This window comes from Odocoileus virginianus, chromosome 4 (genome assembly GCF_023699985.2).
Source record: "Odocoileus virginianus isolate 20LAN1187 ecotype Illinois chromosome 4, Ovbor_1.2, whole genome shotgun sequence".
Lineage (NCBI taxonomy): Eukaryota > Metazoa > Chordata > Mammalia > Artiodactyla > Cervidae > Odocoileus > Odocoileus virginianus.
Genome location: NC_069677.1, coordinates 74,293,773 through 74,321,529, shown reverse-complemented (window position 1 = coordinate 74,321,529; position 27,757 = coordinate 74,293,773). Strand labels below are relative to the sequence as shown.

At 39.0% G+C, this 27,757-nt stretch overlaps 1 protein-coding gene across 7 annotated transcripts in view; it reads left to right on the top strand.

The window, feature by feature from the left end:
- TMEM108 (transmembrane protein 108) overlaps positions 1-27,757 on the top strand; it is a 432,137-nt gene that overhangs the window by 111,078 nt on the left and 293,302 nt on the right. The window contains exon 1 of one of the 7 annotated variants that reach the window (XM_070466745.1): positions 10,786-10,887. The exons of the other annotated variants lie outside the window; for them this stretch is intronic. The gene's annotated coding sequence lies outside the window, so the exon portion shown is untranslated. Of the gene's footprint in view, positions 1-10,785; positions 10,888-27,757 lie in introns of those variants that run through there. 7 annotated transcript variants of the gene reach the window in all.

Sequence of the window (27,757 nt, the reverse complement as noted above, 5' to 3'; positions counted from 1 at the left end):
GTTTGTCATAGATTTTCTTCCAAGGAGCAAGCATCTCTTAATTTTGTGGCTTCTGTCAATGTCTGCAGTGATTTTGGAGCCCAGGAAAATAAAATCTGTCACTGTTTCCATTGTTTCCCCATCTATTTGCCATGAAGTGATGGGACCGGATGCCATTATCTTCATTTTTTGTTCTTGATTTACATACTGTTGAAGCCTGGCTTGGGGAATTTTGAGCATTACTTTGCTAGCATGTGAAATGAGTGCAATGGTGCAGTAGTTTGAACATTCTTTGGCCCCTCTTTGGGGTTGGAACAAAAACTGACCTTTTCCAGTCCTGTGGCCACTGCTAAGTTTTTCAAATTTGCTGGCATATTGAGTGCAGCATTTTAAGAGTATCATCTTTTAGGATTTAAATATCTCAACTGGAATTCCATCACTTCCACTAGTTTTGTTTGTAGTGATGCTTCCTAAGGCCTGCTTGAGTTTGCACTCCACGATTTCTGGATCTAGGTGAGTGATCACACCATCATGGTTATCTGGGTCATTAAGATCAGTTTTGTATAGTTCTGTGTTTCTTGCCACCTCTTAACATCTTCTGCTTCTGTTAGGTCCATACCATTTCTGTCCTTTATTGTACCCATCTTTGCATGAAGTGTTCCCTTGCTCTCTCTAATTTTCTTGAAGAGGTCTCTAGTCTTTCCCATGCTATTGTTTTCCTCTATTTCTTTCCATTGATCACTTAGGAGGGCTTTCTTATCTCCCCTTGCTCTCTTTGGAACTCTTATTCGCATGAATGTATCTTTTTCTCTTTTGCCTTTCGTTTCTCTTCTTTTCTCAGCTATTTGTAAGGACCCCGCAGACAACCATTTGCCTTTTTGCGTTTCTTTTTCTTGGATATGATTTTGATCACCACCTCTTATACAGTGTCACAAAACTCTGTCCATAGTTCTTCAGGCACTCTGTCTATCAGATCTAATTCCTTGAATCTATTTGTCACTTCCACTGTATAGTCATAAGGGATTTTATTTAGGTCATACCTTAATTGCCTAGTGGTTTCCCTACTTTCTTCAATTTAAGTCTGAATTTGGCAATAAGGAGTTCATGATCTGAGCCACAGTCAGCTCCCAGTCTTGTTTTTGCTGACTGTATAGAACTTTTTCCTCTTTGGATGCAAAGCATATAATCAATCTGATTTCGGTATTGACCATCTGGTGATGTTCATGTGTAGAGTCATCTTTTGTGCTGTTGGAAGAGGGTATTTGCTATGACCAGTGCATTCTTTTGGCAAAACTCTGTTAGCCTTTGCCCTGCTTCATTTTGTACTCAAGGCCAAACTTGCCTTTTACTCCAGGTATCTCTTGACTTCCTGCTTTTGCACTTCAGTCCCCTGTGATGAAAAGGACATCTTTTTTTGTTGTTCTAGAAAGTCTTGTAGGTCTTCATAGAACCATTCAACTTCAGCTTCTTTGACATTAGTGGTTGGGGCATAGTCTTGGATTACAGTAATATTGAGTGGGTTGCCTTGGAAACAAATAGAGATCATTCTGTTGTTTTTGAGATTGCACCCAAGTACTGCATACTGGACTCTTTTGTTAACTATAAGCACTACTTCATTTCTTCTAAGGGATTCTTGTCCACAGTAGTAGATATAATGGTCATCTGAATTAAATTCACCCATTCTGGTTCATTTTAGTTCACTGATTCCTAAAATGTTGATGTTCACTCTTGCCATCTCCTTTTGACCACTTCCGATTTACCTTGATTCATAGACCTAACACTCCAGGTTCCTATGCAGTATTGTTTGTTACAGCATTGGACTTTACTTTCACCACCAGATACATCCACAACTGGGCATTGTTTCCAGTTTGGCTCAGCCTCTTTTTTCCTTCTGGAGCTGTTTTTCTGCTCTTCTCCAGTAGGATATTGGGCACCTACCAACCTAGGGAGTTCATCTTTCAGTGTCATATCTTTTCGCCTTTTTGTACTATTCATAGGGTTCTCAAGGCAAGAATACTGAGGTGGTTTGCCATTCCTCCTCACATTTTGTCAGAACTCTCCACCATGACCTATCCGTCTTGGGTGGGCCTATATTGCATGGCTCATAGTTTCATTGAGCTACACAAGGCTGTGATCCATGTGATCAGTTTGATTAGTTTTCTGTGATTGTGGTTTTCATCCTGTCTGGCCTCTGATAGATGAGGATAAGAGGCTTGTGGATGCTTTTTGGTGGGAGTGACTGGCTGTGTGTTCAACTGGTTCTTGGTCTGCTCTGGCGGGCTGGACCATATTCAGTAAATCTTTGATTCAATTTTCTTCTGATGTGTAGGGCTATGTTCCCTCCCTGTAGTTTGGCCTGAGACCAAACTATGGTACGGGTAATGGCAGTAATGGCAACCTCCTGCAAAGGACTTATGCCAGCCTTCCGTGGCTCCCAGGACTGTTGTAGTGAGTGCCCCTGACCCCACAGCAGGCCACTATGGACCCACACCTCCACTGGAGACTCCTGGACACTCACAGGAAAGTCTGGCTCAGTCTCTTACGGGGTCACTGCTCCTTTCTCCTGGACCTTGTGCCTACAAGGTTTGTTATGTCCTCCAAGAATCTGTTTCTCTGGGGGGCTCAGTCCCTTGCCCGATCTCCAGCTTGGGAAATCTGTTGTGGGCCCTAGAACTTTTGCAACAGTGCAAGAACTTCTTTGGTATAATTGTTCTCCAGTTTATGGGTCATCTGCTTGGTGGCTCTATGGTGGCGCTTAATGGCGACCTCCTCCAATGAACTCATACTATATGCCACACTTCCTCGATCCACTGAAACCAGAGCCCAAGTTCCCAAAGCAGGTCACTGCTGACCCGTGCCTCTGCAGGAGACATTCAGACACTCAAAGGCGGGTCTGATTCAGTCTCTTCTGAGGGTCACTGCTCCTTTCCCTGAGTTCTTCTGTGCATAAGGTTTTATTTGCACCCTCCGAGCATCTCTGGTGGATCTGAGGTTTGATTCTAAATACAGTTTCGCCCCTGGTACTGTCTTGTTGGGGTTTATCCTTTGTCCTTGGATGCAGGGTATCTTTTTTTGGTGGGATCCAACATTCTTCCATTTCTGGTTGTTCAACAGCTAGTTGCGATCTTGATATTGCTGGAGAAGATGAGTGTATGTCTTACTACTCCACCATCTTGGAGGTAATTTAATTAAGCATTTATGTTAAACTTTATGTTTGCAAAATACATTTTAGTTGCCTCACAAATGAGAGACCTACAAGCCTAAGCCACTCCTGCCCCCATTTGATATCTCAACTTTAGTAAGAAGGGCTCCCCAGGTGGCACTAGTAGTAAAGAACCTACCTGCCAATGCAAGAGACGTAAGAGATGGGGTTCAATCCCTGGGTCGGAAACATCCCCAGGAGAAGGGGAAGGCATCCCTTTCCAGTATTTTTGCCTGGAGAATCCCATGGACAGAGGAGCCTGGCAGGCTCCTCCATGGGGTCTCAAAGAGCTGGACATGACTCACGAGACTTAGGACACACACAAGTTTTAGAACAACAAGGTAATTTTCTTTAGACATTGCCCCCAAACCATGTTTTTCACTAGTAAAAGAGCAGATACAGATAAAACTGCTTAACATCTGAAAAGTGGCTGTTCCAGAACCTAATAAGTCCCTTGTGAAATCACAGTGAGGCTGAGGGGTATGAATCCTTCTCCACCCAGGATTCTGTTTCCTATGGACATAAGAGATTGATGCTAAGCGTTGTCAGTTTACCATAGGGGTGAGTAAAAAAAAAAAAAAAGTTATGTTCTAGGCAGTGTGGTATGGGGCCATTGCTGCAGACCAAGAGTGAGAGGATTGGACTTGACAGTGGAATCTATCATTTCTAACAGTGTGGCCTTGATTGCATCATTAACCTCTCCTACTTGTAAAATGAAGACATCTGCCTTTCTTGTGATAGTGGTTGTATCAGATGAGTAACATGGATCATTCTTTGCAGTTTCTGTAGTGCTTTGGACATGTATTAACTCATTCATCAAGGTCTGATCATTCTGCACAGGCTGCAAAATATGTTTGCATGTGTGTCTTTCCTGAGTCTAGGCTGTCAGGCACCTTAGGCTCCTCAGTTTGAACAAGCTGACAGAGTGTATCCAAGAATACCAGATAGGGGAGGAAAGGAAAATAACACAGAAAAGAAGAGGAAAAGGGTAGGTACTCCCCTCCACCTATTCTCCTGCTCCATTCAGCACACTGTTTTAATTCAGTTCTTTCCTGCTTTGTATGTATGGACAGAGCCTCTTGTGATAATGTTCATGAACAGAGGACTATAAACCCACATTTAAAAATAACTTGAGATATTGACTGCAGCCAACTGACAGAGCCCTGGATCTCTCTCCAGCAATGTCATCCATTTGTAGCCCACTGATTCATGGTCTTTAATAATTTTTTTGAGGCAAATCTGAAGTTTACTTTATCTATGGAGAAGGGACCCACCAAGCAAATGAAAAGTGTAAACAAGTTTGCTAGGAAACATACTAACCTGCTTAAGAGAAAGGGCTGTTTTCAAATGCCTTACTTGCATCTCTTTGTACCCTAACTACATACTGATTATGAGTGATTCTAGCCATCAAAGTAGTCCTATGAGGATTTCTACTTGGTAATATTTTATTAGCATTTAATTTGAATTACTCTAATAAAACTTCACTTCTTTAAAACTTGTCCGTAATTCAATATCGTCACCCAGATCTTCCTTCCATCAGGATGAATTTGTTGTAAGGTATTATTGTAATTAATTACATGCTTCTAAATCCCTTGGAAACTGTCCGGTACAATTACATCCTTTGAATAAGACTTTCAGTTTCCTTTGATTTCCTTAGATATTAATACAAATGTCTTGACACTTAAATGGCATTGCTGAAGTTTGGGTACCGAGAAGAGTAGCCTGTAGAAGCCAATTAGAGAGACTGATAATTAGTTATGTCCTCTATGACTGAACTCTAGTCCAAATAGGAGGCCAGCTTCTTCCTGTGAAAAGTGGGTTAGACTTCTATAATTACATACACAAACCTTTATTCATAAAACAACTTCTGCATTGCGCCTTATCTATAGTGAACATTGAATAAATATTTCATGAATGAAGGTATAAGAATACATACATCTTTGGGACTTTCCTTTTTCTTTCATATAGACTGTCTTAATGTTGACCAGCCTATTTTATGATAGATACTCTGCAAGACGATTGTGTTGTAAGTACTCCTGTTCATCCCGTCCCACCTTTTGCCCATCTTTCAAATATTTGGGGGGAACCTACTGTGGAACCACATTAAAAAGCAGAGACATTACTTTGTTGACAAAGGTTCGTTTAGTCAAAGCTATGGCTTTTCCAGTAGTCATATATGGATGTGAGAGTTGGACCATAAAGAAGTCTGAATGCTAAAGAATTGATGCTTTTGAACTGTGGTGTTGGAGAAAACTCTTGAGAGTCCCTTGGACTGCAAGGATATCAAACCAGTCATTCCTAAAGAAAATCAATCCTGAATATTCTTTAGAAGGACCGATGCTGAAACTGAAGCTCCAGTAGTTTGACCATCTGATGTGAAGAGCCGACTTATTAGAAAAGACCCTGATGCTGGAGAAGATTGAAGGCAGAAGAAGAAGGGAGAACAGAAGATGAGATGGTTGGATGGTATCTCTGATTCAGTGGGCATGAGTTTGAGCAAGTTCTGGGAGATGGTGAAGGACAGGGAAACCTGGCATGCTGCAGTCCATGGGGTTACCAAGAGTCGGGCACATCTGAGCAACTGAACAATAACAAGAACTTTGGAATCAGTCAGGCATAGAGAAGAGACAGACTCTCTGCCCACATGCATGTCATATTTCGTGTACAAACCGTTTTACCTTTAGTGGAGAGATTTGCCTTTCACTGTACTCAAAGCTGCTGCGTGCTTGGTCCAAGTCCAATCTCAACCGTCCTTCTGTGGTTATTGCTTTGAGCCTAACTGCACCACTAGTTACAAGGCAGATGCTATGAGCAATGGCTTATTCCTTCTTAATGTACCCCAATTTTTCACTTTATGCTATGATTATGTAACATTTAGGGACTCTCCAGTACTAGGGATCCACAGTTCTAAATAAATAAGTAGTTTTGTACTAAAGATTATAGCTAATGTTTTCGAGTGTTTGCTCTGTCTATGCCAGACACTCTTCTAAGAACATCTCATATGTTCTCTCATTTAATTTTCAGAGTATCTATGGAGTGTTATTATTATTTTTATTTTATGGATAAGGAAACTGAGTCATGCAGGAACACATTTGTATTTGACAGTTTCACACAGCGGAACCCTTGTTCTTTCTAATAGTAAGACCATTTGGCATCATCCCCAATTTTTTCAGATTGTTTTCATCTCACTTGATCTGTTACACCTGTCCCCATTCATTTACATGGGAGAAGTGAGACATATGAGACTAAGTCTCTGCTTTCCATGGTTTTGCAGGTCCAGGACTGTAGTTCTTAACCAGGGCTTCTGAATTCTGGTCCAAGACACTTCCTCCTCCTTTCTGCTCATCTGACCAGAGCTCTACTGAAGACCTCTCACTTGTCATGGGAGATTTGGATTCTTGGTGACTCTAAGAAGTTATTGGGAGAGCATAGTATAATGTTTCATATCCCCTGCATTTAGTTGAGGAGCTAGTACCAACTCCCAACTTTTTTTTCTGCTCCTTTGTTGAATTAACATCTGGAACTTACCTTTGACAGTTCTAGAATAAAACCCAGTTCTGTGCTCGGAAAATCAATACTACTTGGGAAATAAATCACATTGCTCTAGCTGAAAGGAAAAAACTCCCACAAATTTATCTGTCATTTTGATTTTGATTCATTCTTTCATCTTTTGTAGTATATTTTCAGGGTCTCAGAGAATCTGCTCTTTCTGTGAAGGTGCTTGTTGAAGCATCTTCTTTAACATATGATCAAAATGGAGAGAGCAGTTCTTTTGACAGGAAGCTTCACTTCTTGTTACTGAAAACTGTCACAACAGTCATTATGTCTGGCTTTCAGAGACTTCTGGAGTTAGGAGAACAATAGACAGTTAAAATGGCAGTGTCAAGAACATTCTGGGGTTTTAATAATGAGTACCACAGGAAATTTTTTCTCTTGAGTTTGTAAGAAAAAGGAATATTTAGGAGACTGGCATAGTGTGAAAATGAACTTTAATGCTATATTTTTTCAATGAAGTGTTCTTTCTAACCTTTGGAAGTTGAAAATATTAATTTTATGCCATGGGCTTCACTTTCTTGTTACTGATGTGAAAGTGACTAAGGGAAATTTCTCTTCAGTTGTCCCCTTCTGCATTTTAAGTACTCTTCCCAAAAAGACACTTTTTCAGCTCTCTGACTTTTTTATTTGATTAAATATCATTTAGAGTTCTTAGATCCAGTTTATTGGCTCTTAATTTTTGTGTATGTTCAGGGCTTCTGAGGCTTATGATTTCTGATTTAGTAGCAGTACTTATTTCTCTGCTCCCTCCACCTCCTCTAAGTCCAAAAAATAACAAAAAAGACTCAAGTATTAGGAAGAGATGTTTATTTTGGGGGTTTCCCAGGTGGTGCTGGTGGTAAAATAATCTGCCTGCTAATACAGAAGATGCAAGAAACGCGGGTTCGATACCTGGGTTGGGAAGATTCTGTGAAATAGGAAATGGCAACCCACTCCAGTATTCATGCCTGGAATATTCCATGGGCCGAGGAGCCTGGTGGGTTATGGTCCATGGGGTACCAAAGAGTCAGACATGACTGAGCTCACACACACACCACACACACACATACACACAATTTTTTTTGTGCATTGCAATGTGTTTTTCCAATTTTTACCTTAATTTACATAGCTCTAATATGATTTCTTAATTTCTAATAGTTTTTATATATTTACCATGTTCAGCACGTTGAAAGTACAGACTTTGTGAGCAATTTACATGAACTGCTGCTTCCACCTCTGTAGTTTCTCACTTACCACAATAGCTGTGGATGGTTTAAGAGACTCCAACCCAGGGATAAAACCCAGGTCTCCCACACTGCAGGCAGACGCTTTAAACTCTGAGCCACCAGGGAAGTCCAGTATTAGTTACAAGGTATACTTAAATGGTAAAAATAAGCTGCAGGCTTTATTTTTTAGAAAAACTAAATGATGGAAACTATATGAAAGCAGTAACGAATTATTAACATTTTTAAAGTGTAAGTAAGGCTTCACAGTTCAGTTCAGTCGCTCAGTCGTGTCTGACTCTTTGCGACCCCATGAACCGCAGCACACCAGGCCTCCCTGTCCATCACCAACTCGTGGAGCCTACCCAAACTCATGTCCATTGAGTCGGTGATACCATCCAATCATCTCATCCTCTGTCGTCCCCTTCTCCGTCCTGCCCTCAATCTTTCCCAGCATCGGGGTCTTTTCAAATGAGTCAACTCTTTGCATCAGGTGGCCAAAATATTGGAGTTTCAGCTTCAGCATCAGTCCTTCCAATGAACACCCAAGACTGATTTCCTTTAGGATGGACTGGGTGGCTCTCCTTGCAGTCCGAGGGACTCTCAAGAGTCTTCTCCAATACGCTTACTTTGTTTTAAAATTGATCAACATTTTATAAAGCTATAAAGTGAAAAGAAGTCTTCCTGTTCTCTGATTCTCAAGTGTTATTTAAAGGTAACTAGGTTTAAGTTTCTGTAGAACCTTCCAGAAACTATCTAATGTTCTACACACACACACACACACACACACATCCACACACATGCATAAATACACATAAGTACACTGTTGTTGCTTAGACACTAAGTCATGCCCGACTCTTTGTGACCCCATGGACTGTAGCCTGCCAGGCTCCTCTATCCATGGGATTTCCCAGGCAAGAATGCTAGAGTGGATTTCTACTTCCTTCTCCAGAGGATCTTCCTGACCCAGGAATCGAATCCATGTCTCCTGCATTTGTAGGTGGATTCTTTACTGCTGAGCCACCAGGAAACCTACATATATACATATACATACATATATACACATAACACACATCTGGACTTACCAATGCCTATGGGTTCCATTGTGCAATATGTTTTTCTTGGTGATGTATCTTAGAAATCTACCCATATCAGTATATATGTTCTACCTTACTTTGTTGTCTATATAGTAGTAATGGCATGTCATAATTTAAATTACCTTCTATTTATTAACATTTGGGTTATTTCTAGATTTATCCTGTCACAAACAATGCTGCAATAAATATCCTTGGACATACCTTTCACTTTTTTTTTTTTTATGAAAGAGAAGTGAAAGTCACTCAGTTGTGTCTGACTCTCTGCAACCCCATGGACTATACAGTCCATGAATTCTTCAGGCCAGAAGTGGGTAGCCTCTCTCTTCACCAGGGGATCTTCCTAACCCAGCGATCGAACCCAGGTCTCTCACATTGCAGGCAGATTCTTTACCAGCTGAGCCACAAGGAAAGCCACAGCAGGGAAATTAACTAGTGAAGGTGTGTGCATTTTTAGATAACACCAAATTGTCCTCCAGAATTACTCTATCAGTTCCAGCAACAGTGTTTCACTTCAGTATATACTTTATATGTTTTACAGTATATACAGTATATGTTTCACTTCAGTATATACTCACTGAGTACTTACTATGTGTCTTCTGTGAAATAGGATCTCAGGATCAAAAATCGTCCTTGTCAAGTCATGAAAGTGAGTATAAAGCACTGCCAGGGTCGACTTGTAGTTCTATTACTAGCCTAATTTGACAACTCCCCCCACTTCCCCATCCTGCGTCAGTGGCTTTCTTTCCTTGTGGAAAGCAGTAGCTTTTTTTTCCTCTAGGACCTCCCTTGATGATCCTGTCAGTTGCTTTTAGGAGCTCGGATGCAGTGTTGGCCTCTGTTTGGAAAGGGAAGCATGGAATTCTATCAGCAGAACAGCACAAAGGCAGGAGAAACACAGTTTATTTATTATTGAAACTCCTTCACCTCTCTGGGTTCTCAGAGAAAGTATTTCACTTTAGGGTGCTTAAGTTATGTTAAAGACACTGAGGACTTCTTCAGAATTCATTGAGGGGGGAAATGTGGATAGTAGCATTAGTCATTTGGGACCACGTTGGTTTCTGATACCAAAATTACCTAAATGAGTAAAATACAATCTGTAAGTTAAAATATCTGGTTGCTACTATGGCTGATTCATGTTGATGTTTGGCTGAAACCAAAACAATACTGTAAAGCAATTATCCTTCAATTAAAAATAAATTAAAACAAAACAAAATATCTGGTTGCTAGTCTGTTTAATAAATCAATCAATAAATAGGAGGGTCGTTAGTACACAACATCATGGATGGATAAACCTGGTTTTCTAAGTGGAGGCACATGTACTGATAATTCAACTCATAGCTGAGGATGAACAGGATATCTTTCTGGTTCTCTAAGAACTGAAATTTCCCTGGAGGAAGCCAAGAGTGAACCCTTTAGATCTGCCCAGTCTTGGGCCATTGCCTTGAGCCTGTGGGCATTATTTTACCCTGGGGTGAAAGAAGGCTGCAGTTTGCCCAACAGCTGTGTGTGCTCCAGGCCACTACCAAGGGAGGCTGATTCGGCAGTTGCTCTTCCATAGCTAACCCACCAGCCTCTGAGTGTGTTCTGAAAGATAAAGAGAAAAAAGTAAGCCCCTTAGAGAGGCTGGAACAGGCTAGTAGTTGCTAGGCAAGTTATTCATGGGTCCTTGCCAAATGTCTGCAATGCAAATAGGGAACTTTCAGGGAAGAGGAGTGAGATGGTGGCGCGTATTGGTTGCCATAGGAATGTTTCCCTGATTGGAACAAGACCACAGAGTGGAGAGAGCAAGACGGCTGTATCTATGGTTCTTTCTGCTTGGGAATGGGAGCCCAGAGTGGGCCATGGAGCAGAGGTAAGCCATGGGGAGAAAGGGGCTAAACCCAAGAAACGTTCTGTGAGGCTAAGTATGTGCAAAAGGCAGAAGGACGCTGTATCCTATGAAGAGAAAAAGGGCCTCCGCAGATGAGTCCCTAAATGCCCTGTGAAACTAATGGTTTCTGAAGCTAAAAACAGGCAGGAGAATTAAGAATAGTTTAACTCTGGGAAATTACATGATGAACCCCTATCCTGTTCTGAAGGTCTGAGACTTGGAGAAGCTGCCATCTAGAATTAAGTCAGGGAAAATTCTGATTTTACTCTGGAAAAAACCTAGGTTTAAATTAGATATAGATTTAAAATAGTGAGATTTAGTTGGAAGAGATATTTAATTTGAAAGTATTTTTTAAGTAAATATTATGCTAGATTATATCTTTATTTTAATTCATAAAACAAAGGTAGTGATAAAGATTTGTTAATTAATTATGCTGCTATATTTATTAAGTTCTGTTTTTATAGAGAGTGAAGCACAGTTGACCAAGTTATGCGCTACTGATGTCAAACCTTAAAGAGACCTTCTAAGATGGGCTTACTGCTCTATTAATAAGCACCCTACATATCTGGTGGCAGCTTCTGGAATGACAGCTCAGGGTCCAAGCAGAGATAAGCAGCTTTTAGCGTTTTCAAATGTTGAAACTGTGTGCTATTTAACTTCTCTGTCATTGATCAATTATCAGCTCTTAAAATGGATGTGAGAGCTAATCCTTGCCTTTCTGGAATGTTGTGAGCATGGATGCTACTGTCATTGAATACAGTTTCTGGAGGTGGTAGAAGATCCTGAAGGGCCTGTGATGATAATGACAGGCTTAGTTTGTCATAATGATTTAGGTCAAAGATTTTTGTTTCAAGTTTTTTTCTTTAACTTAAAGGAAACTTTGTTTAGCTGATAGTTTTACTTATATATATGAAGTATATGCATGCATATACATATGCATTATATATATATAATTATTATCATTTGTGCCATAGATTTGATTTGTGTTCAGAGGGTATTTAAAATAGTCTCATTAGGGTGTATATGTGTGTGTGTGTATTATAAAGTTGCTTCTTTTTTAAAATATTTATTTATTTACTTACTTGGCTGTGTCGGGCCCTAGTTGCTGGATGCAGGATCTTTCTTTGTGGTGCGCAGGCTCTCTAGTTGTGACCCACAACCCCTCTTCCATGGGTAGAGGGGACAGTGGGACTTCTTGACCCAGTCACTCTAGAAGTCTGGAGCAAGGGGCTGAGGAGGAAAATCTTCTAATTCAAATTAATGTAAATAAAACTGTGACCTTAATTAAGAACCACATTGAAATGAGAACATTCGAATCTTCCACTGAAACAGAAACTAGAGCCAAATGTGAAGAATGAAACAATAAGAAAGACAAAGGAGGGCCCATAAGCAGGAAGCACACTGATGTAAGTAAGAAGCCTCACTGTCGCCTCTGCTCCAGAGAACATGGGTTCAGTAGTCGCGGCATACAGTGTAGTTGTTTCTTTTAGTGTTGTTTCTTCTTGGGTCATGTAAAGAAGACTAACAGAATGTGATATTTATGATCAAATATTTGAATTATAGTGATGCATAAATACAAAGGATGGCATAGGACCCAGATTAGAGGTTACTGTATTCTGTTTCAGAGTTCACTCCTTCATCAGTGTTTTGGTCTGCACCTTTAGCATCATTTTTACTTTAATTGCTCAGATAATGGTTGATTGACAAATTAATCTGAGGTAAATTTGTAAACCAAGTGTCAAATTTTAATTTACTTGGAGAGTATAATTAGGAAAACTATCTTTGGACTCTTCAGATGGTATAACCTTTCTCTAGTTTGATCTTGCTTGCCTGGAAAATCCCATGGACGGAGAAGCCTGGTAGGATGCAGTCCATGGGGTCGCGCAGAGTTGGACACGACTGAAGCGACTTAGCAACAGCAGGAGCAGCAGTTTGATCTTGACAAAGAAACTAAAATGTATATTGGTTATGTTTTTAAAAAAGTGATATTCTTATCTAGACCTACTAGAATTTAAGCAGCACTATCTAATAAAAATATAATGTGAACCTCCAATGTGCACTTTCTATGTAATTTTAAATCTTTCAGTAGCCGCTTAAGAGTAAAAGGAAACAGGTAAAATTAATTTTAATATATTTAACCAAATGTATGCTGAGATCACCACTTTAACATTGATTAATATAATTATTCATGAGATATTTTACATTTTTCATATTAAATCTTGAAATCTAATGTACATTTTTCATTTATAGTTCATCTAAATTTGGACAGTACGTTTTCACAGAAAACACACGATCTGTATTTAGATTAAAATTTACAGTTGAAAAGGTAGATTCACATACCCAAGTCATTCCACACATGCATATCAACTTTGCAATAATTGAATCAGTATCTATTTCTAAATTTAAAGTTAAATAAAATTTAAAATAAAATTCAGTTCCTCTGTCTCACTAGCCACATTTCAGGCACGCAGTAGCAACACTTGGCTGGTAGTGGCTGCCATGTTGGAGAGCATAGACAAGCCTGCTTTTCTCTAGCTTCCGTTCCTCACTCCCACATACCTCAGTTGTGAGTTCTACCTGAGAACTCTAATGGAGAAAGGACCTCACTTTGTAAGCATGTAACTACGAAGAGTTTGCATTTTTAAAAGAGATTTCCATTTAAACTATATTAGAACCCCCCCCGGCAAGATTATCTGTTTGGTTGACTATACTATCTCCACCTTGCTCCCAGACATACCCTCAACAGATAAAAACATGCCATGTACCTTCCTCAGGCTTCTCTGGTCATCCCCACACTGGCTCGGTTCCTTCATATCAGCGTGTTTCCTGGTCATAGGCCCTCCTTTGTCTTTCTTACTGTTTCATTCTTCAGCTTGGCTCCAGTTTCTGTTTTAGTGAAGGATTCAAATGTTCACCTTTCAGCATGGTTCTTAATTAAGGTCATAGTGTTTGATTTATATTAATTTGAATTAGAAAATTTTCCTCCTCAGCACCTTGCTCCAGACTTCTAGAGTGAATGGGCCAAGAAGCCTCACAGTCCTTTCTACCCATGGAAGTATTTTTCTTTGGGCAAATTAGGGTTCTTCACTATGGCCACCTGTGATTAGACCTGTTAACCTTTAAGAATCTCTTTTTTTCCCTAGGCAGGAGGAATTAAGAAATACGTAGGTAGGTAGATAATGATTTGGAAGATAACTGCCGCCCTCGCCCCCTTAGCCTTGCTAGAATTTTTTGCTTTGCATTTTGCTTGGGTCTGAACCTTGTTTGACATGTAGCATGATCACCAAGAGGTTATAGAGCACAGAGTTCATCGGTTCCTATTGGATACTTGCCACTTTCAAGGGACATCATCAATGACAGTGTTGAAATTCACTCTGTGCATCCTGGGACATATAAGGTAAAAAGTACTTCCAGATCCTTTCTAGGTCTAAGGAGTAATGTTATCCAAAACAGTAACAAGTCCTCCCTTGGCAAGAAAACTAGCTCAGAAATTCAGTCTACTGAGTCATTTTGAACTAATTTGAGTAGGAATGCACATTGTGTGCCTTCCTCATTACCGTCAGAATCAAATAATTTTTAAGTAGGACTTTGTGGAATGATTATCAATGGCAGAAGGAAAACCTTGTATGCTAATCCCTAGTCCATGAGCTCTGAGGTGTGTGATATCAGGAAAGCCATTGGCTTGCTTTGGGCCTCACTTCTTACCTGTCAAATGCTAGACCAGGTGGCCTTGAGGCCCATCTCAGCCATCACATGTTTTGATCATCTTGACTAATCCCACAGCTTCCCAGATAACCAGAGGCCTGTGAAGTCACTTCCTGAGAACATGTAGCAAGTGGGAAGGCAGGTCTCTGGTTCTTATTCATGTGTTTTGTCCACCCCAGAAGCTTCATCAGGCTCTTAGAGGCTGAGCGTGAACCAGATGAAGATATTCAGAAGAATGGCTGGTTCTATCTTTCCCCATAACATTGATATTTTGAGATTGCTGGCCAAAACCTCTAAAACCTCCAGGTTGCCTGTTTTTTGCTACCTTCAGTAATTCAGCTCAGGCATTTCTATGGCATAAAGTCCACCAGTGACCTCTAAACAGAATATATATATATCAGTTCTTTGTTGCTGAAGAGGTATGATGACAAAGGAAAAAGCAGCAGCTGGAATGCAGTTAACTTTGCTCAAATTTTTACCATTTAAACAACTATAATAAAGCAAAGCAGAACAGAGGACCCCAGTGAAGTACTGCTGTTGAAGCTCCCAGTGTGGGCTGGAGGGCTGCTTCAAGTGTTGAGGCCATAGTCACAGATAGGAAGCTAAGCCTGACTTTCTCAGGAGGGCAGCTTTTTCCAGGCAAACGCAGGAGCGTTTGTACTCCTGTCACTCAGTTGTTTAAAGAGACAAACAAAGGTGTCAAGGAAAGGAAGCTTATTGATTGCCTCTTAGGTGTACAAGGCATGCTAAGTATTTTTTACATATTGGCTCATTTAATTCTATCACTACTCTACAAGATAGATAGGTATTATTTCCATTTTACAGATAATATAAGTACTCAGGAAAGTAATATAACTTCCTTAGGGTCACAAGTTAAGTGAGAAGGGATTTTATTTGGCTCTAAAATCTAATTATTTTCCACTAATTCCACTAATATCCAATAGTAGTGATTTCAGTTTAGTTCCACCGAGTTTGAGGAGGATGCCTGAAGCCAATCTGAAGATGCCAACATAAATGGACCACAATGAAAGGGAAATATGTAAATGGAGTAATTCGTTTATAAGCAGAGGTTGTTAAACTGCATCACAGAGATCCTTTGAAGATATCACAAGCAAAAATATTAAATAAATTTTTTAAATAGTAGGATTATAAAGGTACTCACTGATAGGATCATTGATCAGGGGCAAAAAGTTTAATCCTAAATCAAATTTAAGCTTCAGAGGTGGTGCTCACTGCTTTTGGGGTGAAATACGGTGCCATCTTTTGGTTTTTAAGAAACTGTGTTGTTTGGGTTGGTGGTTCCTTTGAGAACATGAGAGGATGACATTTGCATTCAGTGTCCTTCCCACAGATGTGAATGACAACAGTTATCTAATGCTGCACAATAAAGTTAGCATCTTAAAGCAATGACCATGTTTATTTTGCCTACAGATCTGCAGTTTGGGCAGGGCTCAATGGGGATCATTCATCTCTGCTCACTCATCAGCTGGGTCAGCTTGGAGGCTTTAATCATCTGAGACTCGCTCACTCGTATGTCTGAAGCCTGGTCTGGAAAGACTGGAGTAGCTGGGCTCCTCTGGCATCTCTCTTTCTTGGCGGCCTCTCCAGCATGAATTGCTGCAGGGTCGCTGGACTTCTGTGTTAGCTCAGGGCTCTTAAAGCACATGACTCAAGAGAGAAAGTCAGGCTGTAACCTTATCTTTTATGACCCACCCTAGGAAATCACACAGCATCCCTACAGTGCATTCTGTTCATTGAAGCAGTTACAAAAGCTGCTCAGGTTCAGTGGGAATGGAAATAGATTCCCTCTCTTGATAGGGAAGTGGAAAGTTTCTGTAAGAGCATGTGGAACTGGAAATATTGCAGTGGCCCTTTTTGGAAATACAGTCTGCTGTACAGATAAGCCAGGATATGGGTTATATGCTGATGCCTAAGCCAGATGTGTCTCCGGGCATTTCTTGCCCACCCAAGGGAGCATATTGGTATGCAAATGAAATATAATTTTTTTCCCTATAATTTAACCCACCATGATTTACACTCTTCAAAAAAGTAAATCATCTGCAAAATTTTGGCACTTTCTCTACCATTAGAAACAAATCACTTGTAAAACTTGAGTGGATTAGGCTAATGAGATAGCTAGTATACTCTTCCTGAATTTTCCATCATGGTTCCTTAATTTCCATGCCTCTTTAATGTTCCTGAATTGTCATCATATTTCTGTTTTTCTACATTGTGTGCAGAAGTAAACAGCCATATATTTATGTAAACACCTTGCATAGAAACCTTTCCACTTAAAATGAAAAAGTGAAGAAGACAGTTACACTTAAAATTGAATGTTTCTGGTAGGGGTTTATTCTAGCATTTTAAAACATCTGCTGCCTCCTCTTTTGGAGATGAAATGATTATTCAAGACACATTTCTTAAAGTTTACAAAATTAGTATCTTCTTTCAAGTGCTACTTGTAAAATGTGGGAATCCTGGGGTGTGGCACACAACAGGCTTAGGTACGTTTTGCATTAATTGGGCTAAGTTTGTTCTAGACCTTTTTAAAACAGTAAAATATTCCATCCATATTAAAAAGTTTTAAATTTATAGGTACAGTTTAAAGAAAAACATGAGTACTTGTGTATACACCCTGCAAGTTAGGAAGTAAACTGTCACCTTCCTTATCCCCTGGAGGTTAAACCCTTTCTTTCCTTTATAGTATTACCATATCTATAGCAAGACTACCCTGATAACCCAGATGGTAAAGCATCTGCCTACAATGCAGGAGACCCAGGTTCAATCCCTGGGTGGGGAAGATTCTCTGGAGAAGGAAATGGCAACCCACTCCAGTACTCTTGCCTGGAAAATCCCATGGATGGAGGAGCATGGTAGGCTACAGTCCATGGGCTCGCAAAGAGTCTGACACGACTGAGCGACTTCACTTTCACTTTCTTTCACTTTCATATCTATAGTAAAATCCTTTATTTGTTTGAATCATCACATGATGCTTTTGACCTTAATTAAAAGTGTTTTATATTAAGAAAAAAAAAAAAACCTTGTACATCTTTTGTTAGTTTTACAGTTGACCCTTGAGCAACCTGGGTTTGAACTGTGCAGGTACACTTATACATGGATTTTTTTCCTAGTAAATATATACTCCAGTGCTACACAATCTATAGTTGATTGAATTTGAAGATGCAGAGCTATGAATACAGAGGGCCAGCTACAGAGTTACATTTGAATTTTTGACTTGAGCTGCTCAGTGAGCAATGCCCCTGATTCTTGTGTTGCTCAAGGGTCAACTTGGATTTTTAGGTACTTTATATTTTTGTTGCTGTTGTTAATGGTATCATTCTGATTATTGCCAAGTATGAACCTGCAGTTGATTTCTGCATATTAGTTTTGTGAAAATAAAATTTGCTGAGTCTCACCTCAGGCATACTTATTTTTTCTTATTGTCCTTCACAGGTATTGCATTTTTTACAAATTGAAGGTGTGTGAAAGCCTGTTTTGAACAAATTTATCTGCACCATTTTTCCAGCAGTAGTTGCCTACTTGGTGTTTTTGTGTCACATTATGGTAGTCCTGGCATATTTCATACTTTTATATTATTATTGCTACTCTGTTTTTTATGGTAATCTGTGGTCTTTCATGCTACTACTGTAACTGCTTTGGGGCATCACAAACTGCGCCCGTTATTAGATGGTGAATTTAATTGATAAATCTTGTGTTCTGACTTCTCCACCAGCCAACTAGCTGTTCTCCCATCCATCTCCCTCTCCTTGGGGCTCCAGGAGACATAGCAATACTGAAATTAGGCCAGTTAATAGCCCTACAATGGCCTCTAAGTGTTCAAGTGAAAGGAACAGTTGCTTATCTTTCATTTTAAATCAAAAACTAAAAATGATTAAGCTTAGTGAGGAAGGCATGTCAAAAGCTGATAGCTAGGCCTTTTCCACCAAACATCCAAGTTTTGAATGCAAAGGAAAAGTTCTTGAAGGAAATTAAAAGTAAACACATGAATGATGAGAAAGCAAAGCTTCCTTATTGCAAATGTAGAGAAAGTTTTAATGGTCTGGATAGAAGTTCAAGCTAGCCACAATATTCCTTTAACCTAAAGCCTAATTCAGAGCAAGGCCTTAATTCTCAATTCTATGACAGCTGAGGGAATTGAGGAAGCTGCAAGAGAAAAGTGTGGAGGTAATAGAAGTTTAAAGAAAGGAGCTGTCTCTAACATAGAAGTGCAAGGTGAAGTAGCAAGTGGCTCCACTAAACAGCAGGTTTTCCATGTAGACAAAACAGCCTTCTACGGGAAGAAGATGCCATCTAGGACGTTCATAGCTTGAGAGTTCAAGTCAGTGCTTGGCTTCAAAGCTTCGAAGGACCAGCTGACTCTTGTTAGGAGCTAATGCAATGCGAGTGGTGACTTTAAACTGATGCTCTTTTACCATTCCAAAAATCCTAGAGCCCTTGAAGTATACTCAATGTACTCTGTGTGTGTTCTAGAAATGGAACAATAACGCCTCGATGACAGCACCTGTTTAAAACATGTTTTAGTGAATATTTTGCAGAAGGAAATGGCAATCCACTCCAGTATTCTTGCCTGGAGATCCCATGGACAGAGAAACTGCAGGGCTACAGTCCATGGGGTCACAGCGTCGGACATGACTGAAGCGACTAAGCAGCAACAGCAGTGAATATTTTAAGCCTACTGTGGTGCTCAGCAAAGATTGCTTTCAAAATATGACTGTTCATTTACAGTGTACCTGGTTATCCAAGAATTCTTAAAGAGATATACACTGAAATTAATGTTATTTCCATACTTGCTAATTACATTATCCTTTCTGTAGCCCTTGAATCAAGGAGTAACTTCAGGTCTTATTATTTAAGAAATACATTTTGTAAGGCTGTAGCTTCCACAGATAGTGATTCCCCTGATAGATTTGGGTAAAATAAATAGAAAACCTCTGAAGAGGTTAGGTTTCCTAACTGCCATTAAGGACATTTGTGATTCATTAGAAGAGTTCAGAATATCAACATTACAGGAGCTTAGAATAAGTTGATTTCCACCCTCGTGGATGACTTTGAGGGGTTCAGGACTTCAGTGGAGGAGGTAACTGCAGATGTGGTAGAAATAGCAAGAGATGTAGAATTAAAAATGGAGCCTGAAAATGTGACTGAGTTGCTATTAATCTCATGATAAAAACTTCACAGATGAGAAATTGCTTCTGGTGGATGAGCAAAGTTCTTGAGAAGGAATCCACTTCTGGTGAAGATGCTATGAAGATTGTTGAAATGACATCAAAGGATTTAGAATTTTATATAAACTTAATTGATAAAGCAGCCACAGGGTTTGAGAGGATTGACTTCAGGTTTGAAAGTGATGTGGGTAAAATGCTATCAAACAGCATTACATGCTACAGGGAAATTGTGAGTGGAAGTGTCAACCAATGCAGTAACTCAGCTGTCTCATTTTAAGAAATTTCCACAGCCACCCCAACCCTGATCAGTCAGCAGCTATCAACACTGAAGGAAGTTCATCCACCAACAAATAGATTAGGACTCACTGAAGGGTCAGATGATGGTAGAATTTTTTTAACAATAAAAATATTTTAAAATTAAGGTATGTACATTGTAGTTTTATTTTATTTTTTTTTTACATTGTAATTTTAGACATAATGTTTAGACTGCAGTATAGTGTAAACATAACTTTTATATGCTCTTTCTGTTGTGGACCAGTCACTAAGTCATGCCTAACTCTTTGTGACCCCATGGACTGTAGCCTGCTAGGCTCCTCTGTCCGTGGGGATTCTCCAGACAGGAATACTAGAGTGGTTAGCCATTGCCTTCTCCAGGAAATCTTCCCAACCCAGGGATCGAACCTGTGTCTCCAGCATTGCAGGCAGATTCTTTACAGATTGAGCCAACGGGAAAGCGTTTTTATATGCTCTAGAAAACCAAAAAATTCATGTGACTCACTTTATTGTAATATTGATTTTGTTTCAATCTTATCTATCCTTATTGATTTTTATCTGCTGAAGCTGTCAATTACTAAAAGAATTATATTGCAATTTCTCTCTCTGGTGATTTATCCATTTCTCTAGTTATGTCAGTTTTTTGCTTTGCATGTTTTCAGGTAATATTAATAGATACACACAATTTATAATTCTTGTGTGTGTGTGTGTGTGTTTTTCCATTTTAAATGTGTCTTTTACCATCAATGCATAGCTAGATTTTATTGTCTAAAAATATTAATTAGAAAGTGGTCTTTTGCATTTATTGCAATTAATTATATATTTACTTTTATTTCTATCACTATTTTATAAATTTTTATTTGTGAATGTTTTCTATTTCCCCCACCCCACACACTCACACTTCTTGAGATCTTTTGAGCCAGTCATTTTTTTCCTCAGTGTGGGTTTTTCCTCCTACTTCTTTTTAGGTTATATGCTTAGTGTCTGCCCCTTTAGTAGCTGTTCTTGCTATTTCAGCAAACATATTCTAAATTAAAGTTTCTATTTGATGAGTATGTTATAACTCATGCTCCAAAAATCAAAGACTTACCTCTCCTCAGCTTCCCTATTTTTCTTCCACAAATTACACATTTTTCTTATAGTTTTAAATAAAGATTACTTGGTTTTATCCATCTACTTGTCATTATTTTCCCTTGTTACTTTCTTCCATTTCAGAGTTTCATCTGTGGTCTTTTTCCTTCTTTCTGAAGTACATCCTTTAGAGTTTCATTTAGTGAGTTTTTTAATAGTAAACTCTATACTACATGTCAGTAATACAGAGATGAATAAGTAACACTCACATAAAGTATATAGTTGCAGTGTAAGTACAGAATTCAAGATTAGGGCAGTGTGTTGTGAGCACAGAGAGGAGAAGCTAAGTTTAAGGGGCAGGGAGTGGGGGCATCTCAGGATAGGAAATGTGAAGTGTGGAGGGCTCTGGGTGCTCTCATGAACATTCATCAGTGCAGCAGGGGGGAGCTTAGGAGCAGGTTAGTGCCAGATGGAGCTAGAGAGGTTAGCTAGCTAGCGAATGGGTTATGGAGAGCCCTAAATGCCAAACTGATGGCAGTAGAGAGTTGGGGGAGATTTAAAGCAGTGGGGTGACATGACTAGATGCATTATTTAGGGGTGGTATGTGTGACTGATGGTGGGCCGTGATCTGGGAGGAGGCTGGTAACCAAACCAAGGCAAGCAAAGGTAATGAAGAGGAGAACCGAAATTTTAAAGAGCATTGACCAGGTAAAGCTCTGTAAAGAAGATTTAAACAAGAGAGATTAGGTGATGCACTCCAAAGAGTATAATCTAGAGGGTTAGCAGGATTGAGGGCACGGGGAGGCGGTGTGCATGTTGGGGGTGTAGTGAGAGACCACTGCAAGGAGAAGATGAGGTGAGTTTGTCACATAAATGATTTGATATCTTTTGAGGACAGATGGTGAGTCGGTCTTAGAAGAAATCAATGTTTCATAAATCAGGGATATCTCTGTGTTGAGAACTCAGCAACATTTGATTTTGGTGGTTCTGGTCATTACTGTTTTTCCTTCTTTCGTTTCCTGAGTTAGAATATAGATCTCTGCTGCAGGATGCAAAGGGTCTGTTTCTAGCAATAAATAACATATAATTAAATAACCATTAGATTTCAGTGAAATTTTAAGTCGAGAATTTGAAATCTAGAACTATCTTCTCTGCTGTCTGCAAAATGATTGCTGCCATGCAGTGCTTGCTCTTGGCTAATGGGACCTCTTATTGGGCATCTATTTTAACCTTAACACTGTCCACAGGCTGGCAGATGTGATCCAAAGTGTGTAAGAGCATCTGGTAAGACAGGAAGGAGTGGAAGGGAGGGAAGACGGAGGCAGAGCAAGGGAAGGGGAAAAGAAAAAAACCTCTATTTAATTAAAAAAGTATTTGCAGTGCTTATGCTTGCTACCTGCTGTTTTTAGCTGGCAAGATCAGATTCCTCCCTGGAGATTGCTGCCTGGCCTGTGAGCCCAGATGGGGGCTTCCTTTTCAATGCATGAGTCATCACAGTGATTCAGTGACTTATTCGTCACTCACACATAATGATCGCAGTGGACACTGCTGAGAGTTCAAAGGAACTTCTCCCTGTCAGGGTGGTAAGTAGCTTTAATAGCAGATGTGATGTGTCAGTCCAGAACATGAGCAACTGCTTGCCTTCTACCTGGTGCCATCCTGGAGTGCTCTGGACTTGGGCATGCATCCGTCAGTTCAGTTTAGTCGCTCAGTTGTGTCCGACTCTTTGCGACCCCATGGACAGCAGGCCCCATCAAATCCAGGCAATTCTTGACAGAGGAGGGAGCTGGGAGTTTGGGGGGAAAAAATCATGTGCTATAAAATGTTTTCTTTGGGGAGCTCTACTCTAGCTGGCAGCATCATGATCTGAAATATTCCTGGCCTTTTTACATTTGTGGTGGTGGCTGACCCATGGGATCCTGATGTGTGAATTGGGTGCTGTTAAAATATCTTATCTTTTAGAAGGAGGAAGAGTGTCAAGTAAAGTTAGTCATTTCAACCTGGCTGGAAAAAAATTTTGAGTTGTGAAGTTGCAGAATGATTCTTACAGTTCTTGTTGTTGCTATTGAAAACTACAAATATAGATTGTAAAATCTACTTAGAAATGAGTTTGTCACTATTAACACTTGCTTTTGGATATGACGTTGGTAAGGTAGAAAGTTGGTGACACAGATGTTTTATTGAGCAGTGTTTTATTGAATTTATCTAAATTTTACCTAAACTGTCTCATTTAATCAATTGTGCAGTTAAGGAAACTCAAAGAAGCTCAGCGAGTAAGGAAACTGTCCAAGGTACTATCCAACTGAGCAAGTACATGGTGGACACAGTTCAAACCCAGGAATAATTAATTGGTGGCAAAATTTATACCACACTGCCTCTGGGCATGTTTTGGTAAATACTTTCGATTATTTGAAAGAACAAATGTGTTTTCTGTGATAAATTCATCTTACCCAGGTGTTTCCCCCTGATGGATACACCATTCCTCTATACCTGCCCTGAGTTCCAGCCTTCTATCCCTGGATGCTGTCTTCAAGTAACAAAAATAGGAGAAAAAAAAAAAGCCTAAATAAGGGATTTGGTCCACAGTGCAGCACCTCGCCCTACTGTAGTCTTTGCTTTGTACCCTTTCTTAAATGTCCATCACACTATTTATGATGTTTAAACTATTAAAATTTCTGACTGTCCTTATCATAAATACAGATTATGCAAAGTTCTGAGAAGCAAAGATGTCAGCTGTATAAACACAGGGATTTATTTATTCTTTTTTCTAGTGATTTAAACTTGACTAAATGCCAGGGATGAACCAAATGTCAAGCCATCAAGAACAACAGGAACATATAAAGGTTGTCTTAGGAGCAGGTTTCCTTGATACCAAACTGAAGTAACTTCCTGTATTCTACCATGTTTTGGGGAAACAGAGTTTTTAATGCACATGGAGTGTTCTATTGCCTTCAAGAGAACTTATAATCAGTTGCTTGAATAAGCAGAATTTACAGTAAAAAAGCTTAAGGACATGCATAGATAGCATTTCCTCATGAAAAGAAGCAGTGTTATAAAGACAAAATGTTTGAGATGAGATAATAGTTTGAGGTTAGTCATTTTCCCTGAGAGTTACAGGTACCCAACCAAAGACTTTGGTATTTTTAGCATGGGTTGTCACCCACAAAACACACAAAATGAGCTAGATCCAGGAGTCAGGAGTTACGACAACATGAAACAACAAAAGGTAAGAGGATTGACTGAGAGCAATAACTGTTGTAGATCGTCACTCACAGGACAGGTGTCATCGGTTCTCCAGTGCAGCTCACCACCTGTTTGAGAGCCCCCAAGGAGTGACTCCTGAGGACCCTTTTCTAGTCTCTCAAAAGAAAATAAAACAAAGAGAAGGAAGACTGTTTGTGGGATAAAGATTGAGGAGGATCTTTATGTATATTTGATACAGGTAGACCAAACTTACCTGAGTAGCAAGGTAAATTTATTTTTAACTTTATGCCAACTTGTGGCAGGTAAATGAATTTCTGAAAAGTCCTATGGAGCCATTTGTACTAACCTCTGTTGATTTTCTACTAAGTTTATGGAAACTCATGTTCCTAAACTGCTCAAAGGCTTTGGTTTTACCACCTGTATAATAAAGGAGGCAATGCAGATGGTCTGTGATATATGATTTGTGACCACAGTGGGTGGATATAAATGAGTTTAGTTATCAGTTGATGTGCCAGACACACAGTGAATGACTTAAGGAAAATCAGTGGAGGACAGGTAGCAAGTAGCTCGTCCTGTCTGATCTCTGCAGAGCATATACAGCTTTCCAGACCACCAGAGAGAAGGGGGCTCTTAGCCAGGCTCTATTTGGCTGTTTCCTTCCCTGGATCTCCTTATTAAATATCTGGCTTGTCTGCCATGTTATGCTTGTCCCAACCTGTCAAGACCTCAGGCAACTCATGATGTTAGCCTTTCCTGATTGTTTGCCAGTGAGATAACTGTTGTTACCAACAGTGCCCAGGCAGGAATTTTTCCATAAAATCAACCCCCTGTAGCAGGGAGGTAGAACTGCCAATTCCCACAGCCTCTCCATCTGCTGAGGCTTGGGTAGAATTTTCAGGCATGAAGCTGAGGTGGGAGGTGGCAAGGAAGAGGAGCAATCTCTGGCTATAATGTCACAGAATCCTACTCTTCTTACTGAGGTTCAGTAGGTGTACTTGAATAAATCTTTCATTTATTATATGCCTTTGGTCAATTTCCAGAATTTTTAAATGGTCATTTTGTTTTGTTTTTATTTTTATTGAGATATAATTGACATATTGTAGTAGTTTCAGGTATGCAATGTAATTTGATATATGTGTATATATATATGATATATATATGTATATTTTGAAATGATTACCACAATGCTTATTTAATATCCATCACCATACATAGCTATAGTTTTTCCTTATAATGGAATTTTTAAGATTTACTCTATTAGCTGCTTTCCAGTATACAATAGGGTGTTGTTAACTATTGTCATCATTCTGCACATTACATCCCCAGGATGTTTTTGTCTTATACCTGGAAGTTTATACCTTTTCATCACTGTGACTCATTTCTCCCATTCCTACCCCACACACATACCCTGCCTTTGGTAGCCACAAATATTTTCTCTGAATTCATGAGTTCATTTCTTCCTTCAAATTCCATATTTGAGTGATCATACAGAATTTGTCTTTCTCTAATTTCACTTAGCATAATGCCCTCAAGTTTTATTCATGTTGTCACAAATGGCAAGGTTTCTTTTTTTATAGCTAAATAATATTCCATTGTGTGTGTGTGTGTGACAATTTCTTTATTCATTCATCCATCGATGGACTAGGTTATTTCCATGCCTTTGCTATTATAGAATGCTGCAATGAATATGGACATGCAATGAATATGGACATCTTTTTAAATTAGTGTTTTCATTATCTTCAGATAAGTATTCAGAAGTGAAATTGCTGGATTATATGGTAATTTTTAATTTTTTGAACAATCTTCACATTATTTTCTATAGTGGCTGCACCAATTAACATTCTCACCAACAATGCACATCCTTGCCAACACTTGTTATTTATTATAACACTAACAAATGTTAAGTGATACCTCATTATGATTTTGATTTTCATTTCCCTTATGATTAGTATGATGTTAAGCATTATTTTTAATGTTATCTCTTGGCTCTCTGTATGTTTTCTTTGGAAAAATGTCTTTCCAGACTTACCCATTTTTTAAATCAGATTATTTGTCTTTTACTATTGGTTTATATAAGTTATTTTATCTTTTTGGATAGTAATTCCTTAAAGATATGATTTGCAAATATTTTCTCCCATTCTGATGTTGCCCTTACATTTTGTTCATGGTTTCCTTTGCTGTGAAGAAGCATTTTGGCTTTCTGTATTCCCACTTATTTATTTTTTCTTTTATTGCTTTGCATTTGGTGTCAAATTAAAAAAAAAAAAATCATTGCCAAGACCAATGTCTGGGAGCTTACCCACTGTGTTTTCTTCTAGCTTTATGGTTTCAGGTCTTAAATTTAAATCCTTAATTCATTTTGTATATGGTATAAGATGGTGATATTGTTTCATCCTTTTTCATGTGGCTATCCAGTTTTTCCAACATTATTTATTGAAGAGACTGTTCTTTCCCCATTGTTTCATTGTTTGTCATGAATTAATTGACCATATAAACATTTTTTCCTGGGCTCTCTATTTTGTTCCATTGGCCTGTATATCTGTTTTTCATGCCATTTAATGCCAGTATTATACCATTTTTATTACTATAGCTTTGTAATATAATTTGATATCAGGAAATGTGATATCTCCAGATTTCTTCTTCTTTCTCAAGATTGCCTTAACTATTTGGAATCTTTGATGGTTCCATACCAATTTTAGGACTGTTCTATTCCTGTGGTGGGGGGGAGGTGGTGGGGAAGGGATCCCATTGGAAGTTTGATAGAGATTGCATTGAATCTGTATATTACTTTGAGTAGTTTGAGCATTTGATATTCTTCCAATCCATGAGTACAGATTCTCTTTCTATTTATTTCTATATTCTTTGATGTCTTAGGGTTTTCAGTATATGGGTCTTTTACTTCCTTGCTGAAACTTATTCCTAGGTATTTTATTCTTTCTGATGCAATTACAACTGAGACTTTTTAAAAACTTCTCTCTCTGAAAGCTTGTTATTAACTTGTAGAAACACAATAGATTTTTGTGTGTTGATTTTGTATCCTACAACATTACTGAATTCATTCATTTTCTCTAACACATTTTTGGTAGAGCTCAGGATTTTCTATATGTAATATCATGTCATCTGCAAATAGAGACAATTATTACTTTTTTCCTTCTGATTTGAATCCCTTTCATTTCTTTTTCTTTTCTGATTGCTATGGCTAGGACTTTCAATAATATATTGAATAAAAGTGGCAAGAGTGGATAACTCTGCCTTGTTCTTAATCTTATAGGTAAAGCTTTCAGCTTTTCATGATTATGATATTACCTATGGCTTCATCATTTATAGTCTTTTCTATGTTGAGATACATCCCTCTGTATCTGCTTTGTTGAGAGTTTTTATCATAAATGGATGTTATATTTTTCAAATTCTTT